This window comes from Tupaia chinensis, unplaced genomic scaffold (genome assembly GCF_000334495.1).
Source record: "Tupaia chinensis unplaced genomic scaffold, TupChi_1.0 Scaffold000014_1, whole genome shotgun sequence".
Classification (NCBI taxonomy): Eukaryota; Metazoa; Chordata; class Mammalia; order Scandentia; family Tupaiidae; genus Tupaia; species Tupaia belangeri.
The window spans coordinates 5,192,216-5,196,600 of NW_006159444.1; the positions used below are offsets into that span (position 1 = coordinate 5,192,216).

Consider the following 4,385-nt stretch of genomic DNA (forward strand, 5'->3'; position numbering starts at 1 on the left):
AATTGGAAATATTTGGGAGTATTCTTATTTTGTGGCAGAAGAGTTATTTGCATAAGTTCAATAATGCGTGTTGCATTGAGTCAGAAATTGGAAATACTCATTATTAGACAGGGCTTTGACTGGAATGTCACACCTGAAGATTAATCAGAAGACTATGGAACTAAGGTGGATCTCAAGTAAACCAACAGAAGCTCTTAGAAAGATGACCTGGCACCATAAATAATACTGCCTGGCTAGAGGATTAGAGGAGATATATGAAGGAATTTATAACATAAAATAACCTGGACTTTTCCAGCCCAGCATTGTAATCAGTAGAGATTGCAAAAGAGCAACCACAACCAGAGGATTACCTTGAGAAAGACTTTGAAGGAACAAAAAGAGACTGATCTTTGCTAGCAGATGCTATATCACAGAATACTAGGGCAGGGCTGAATTGAGAAGGTTTATGTGTGACTAGTGTGCTGGGCATTTGCTTTTCAACAATTTGAGTAGTTGACATGTAAATATTTTCTCAAAAGTATTTAAAACCATACTGTTTCTGTTGTTATAGAGTCACAAACAAAATTATACAAAATTATAAGAAATATTTTGAATATTATCTTTAAAATTCAGTATTTTGAAATTTTGAAAGTTGTTTATTAACTGTCAAGAACTATAGAGCATGAGCAAAAATGTTTTGATTTGTAAAGTAAATGTGGAAAAATGCAAAAATAAACAAATAAGTGAAAAATAAATAAATGGGAAAAATAAAATAGTAGAAATCTTTGTCTTTGTTGAGCTTATATTCTAATTGGAAAGATAGACAATAATCAAAATATTAATATATGTGAAACATATGGGAAATACTCAGAATTTAAATATTTTTCTTTCTTTTTTTGTGATGGAGTGTGCCAATACACATGTGAGGGGCTGGGGGAGAGAAGCACTCTCCATAGGGAACAGTCATGCCACAATCCCCTCCTCCAGTCCTCCAGCTCTTTTGGAGGATCCCGGACTCTCACACATGTGCCTGGTGTGTTTCAGGTAGACTAAGCCAGGGAATCCAACCACGGTCACCACATGGGATCTGGCTTTACTTGAGAGCAGTGCATTAGCACTCCACAGTGCAACCCCAATTTAGATTTATTCTGAATATTTCTATAATGAGATGTGCCAAATCAGACACAGAGTATAAAAGAGAAAGAATCAAGAATGATACTAAGACTTTTGACCTGATAGATAATAAGAATGGAATCATTAATTGAGATGGGGAGAAGTACAGGAAGATTTTGTGAGAGCACCAGAAGCTTGTTTTGTACATGATAAGTATGAGGTGCCTGTTGTACATCCAGGTGGAAATTTCTGGTGGGTAGTAAGATATGAGGGTCTTGAGTTCTGGGAAGAGATCCAGGCTAAATATAGAAATGTGGGAGTCGCCAGCATCTAGATCATACATAAGGCCATGAGATGAAATGAGATCACCAAGAAAGTAAATTTAGAGAGAAATAAGACGAGATTGGAGGACTAGACCCTGAGGCACCCCAACATTTGGAAGTCAAGGAGATGAGGAGGAACAGCAACGATAAAGCTAGAACTTCTTTCTTTAGCTACAACAGTAAAAGAATCAGCTAGAAAGTAAAATTAAAAACCAGTCAAATGTAAGGCCCTGGAGATGAAGAAAAGAAAATGGTTCAAGGAAGAGTTCAGTTGTGAATGATGCTGCCGGTAAGTCAAGAAAGATTAAGACTGACCATTGACTTGCAATGTGCGCTCACTGGTGACCTTAGTGAGTGGTTTCAGTGGAGCGGATTCAAGAAAGGAGAGAAAGAAATTGGAGACAATGACGACAACAAACACCAAAGGATTTCTGCAGCAGTTGGAAGGAGAGAAAGAGGACAGGGCCCGGAAGTGTTGAGCTCTATTTTCAAACATGAAATAAGTCAAATAAATATCAAGTAGGTTATTAATGAAGTTATTTAAATTATATGTAGAGGTTATAAAAAATAGTTTAGGAACAAGTGGTTCCCAATTTTGTCTTAACAATCAAGTCTTCTCAGAAGTAAGTGTAGAAAACATAGATTTCAAGAGTTCTCTGCATAAACTGGCAGTAAAACCTAGGGAGAGCCTCTCCTCATGATGCAGACAATAACCTATGGATCTGCAGTGCTGGAAGCCATAGGGCGGATCACAGGTTTGGATTCCGAATCAGCCTGAAACACAGCAGCCATGTGTGTCCAAGATCCAGACTAGCTAGAGGACTGAGGGAAGAAGATCCTGCCAGGACAAGACCCTTGGGGAGTCCCTCTCTTACTCACTTACTCTCTCTTACTCTTGCTCTCATTCATAAAATTAATATAATAACTATAATTTTTTAATTTTAAAAATAAAATCTGATGAGGAATCTTCAAAGTGGTCTGACTTCTGAATATTTTTTATTATTTTATTTATTTATTTATTTATTTTAGGCTTTTGCCGTAGGATATGTGTGTTCCCCAGAGAAAGAGAGAAAATGAGAAATCACCTCTCGGGAGGATGACCACACCACAATCTCTTCTCCTCCATTCTTATCGCAGGATTTTGGGCACATACACACATGTGCCCAGCGTGATTTTCAAGCCTCCAGATCTGGGATTGAAACCGTGGTCAGCCATGTGAGAATCCAGTGCCTTGACCGCCACACCACCTCCTAGTTCCTGCTTCTGGCTGTTTTTAGAACTAGTTTCTGAATACACGCCTTCTTCTGTTTACTACCCTGCCGACTCAGGATTAAGTCTCTTAGAAGAAATCTTCTATGCTGTTTGTGTACATAAGCATTTGCAGACCGAATCAGTAAGATGTAAAGATACTTAGGATGATGCTATGTTTGTTGAGACTCAACAATTAGAAATTAGCTTGGGAAGATGTTTTAAAGACTTCGAAGACATGTGAGGTCAATAACTTTTTAAACTTAGTTTCATGACCAAATAATGCAAAATGCCAGTACATTCAAAGATCTATCCCGCTATCAGAAACCAGCATTGGGACCAGTAATGGTTACATCACTGGATTCACGCAGAGTCAACCACAGCTCGATTCTTGGACTCTGAAGCTTAAAACTTACACCCGGTGTGTGTGTGTGTGTGTGTGTGTGTGTGTGTGTGTGTGTGTGTGCCCAAAATCCTGAGAGGAGTCAAGAAGGGACTGCAGCATGGCCAACCCCATTGGAAGTGATTTCTCTCTCTCTGTCTCTCTGGCAAGTGCATGTGCCCTATAATAAAAATCTCTCTAAAGTAATTTTAAAAAAATAAAAGATAAAAAAATTTTAAAAAACCAAGCCAGGTGCCTATGCGTGCATTCCCAAGATCCTGAGAGGAGAATGAAAGAGAAGGAATTGTGGTATAGCCATCTCCCCTGGGGGATGATGTCTCACTTTCTGTCTCTCTGGCGAGTGTACACATCCTGTAACAAAAAAAAAAAAAAATCTATTAAAAAAAGAAAGGAGCCAATCTTTACCACTGCTAAACTGAGAAATATACTGCAGTATCCTTACTGTAATTTCTCCTCTAGTTCTACAACTTTCTTCTGTAATTCCTGATTCTCCTTCTTTGCAGTGTGAGCTGCAATTTCTGTTCTGATTTTAGAAGTGGAAAGTGTTGCCGATTCTTCTTCCAGCTCCTGAACTCTGCTCCTCAAAGAGGTAAGGAGAGAAGATTTCCTGGCATTGTTTTCTTTGTAGCTCTCTATTTCAGCTTTCAACTCTTGGCAGGAGACTTCTTTAGAAAGCATCTTGGATCTGAGGTCTCGAAGCTCACATGGAAAAGAAGTCAAAAGAGGAAAAAGCACTTTAACAACATAATTTTGAAGTATCTGTAAGAAATCCAAAACCATAATCTAAAATTTTACTCTTTTGTTCATGACTCAGTTGATGTTATTTTCTTTTTATTTTCCTTTGCATAGTTTTGTAGCTGTATTATTACCAAATGGAAAGTTAAACCTAACTAATGGACTTCATGTTTTATCTTTTTTCAAAACCAGTCGGGCAGTATCTTAGGTTGATTTAGCCTCACTTGGTGAACATTTGTGATGTGTATTGCAAAAAGCAATAAACTACTTTGCAATGATAACCCATTTTCTAAATCCGTATTATTGCTATTGCTGCTGATAAACAATGACACAAGGAGCTTAAAAGTTACACCATTTATGACTTCATGGCCATAGCTGTTTCCCCAGTAAATACAGACTATTCTATATGTCACTGTGTTTCTCCCTCTTATCTTTAGTATCATGATTGTAGACAGTAAAGAAAAACAATATTCATATTTCTAGGGAAAATAAAGGAAAAAAGGAAAATCTTTTTCTAAGAATTATTTTTATTGAACTGTATTTATTTATTTATTTTAATTTGACCAGAAAGGGACAGAGTGAGT

At 37.4% G+C, this 4,385-nt stretch overlaps 1 protein-coding gene and 1 pseudogene across 1 annotated transcript in view; one reads left to right on the forward strand and one right to left on the reverse strand.

The window, feature by feature from the left end:
• LOC106734304 (prefoldin subunit 1 pseudogene) overlaps positions 1–2,193 on the forward strand; it is a 9,574-nt pseudogene extending 7,381 nt beyond the window's left edge.
• CCDC170 (coiled-coil domain containing 170) overlaps positions 1–4,385 on the reverse strand; it is a 121,089-nt gene that overhangs the window by 64,904 nt on the left and 51,800 nt on the right. The window lies entirely within an intron of this gene.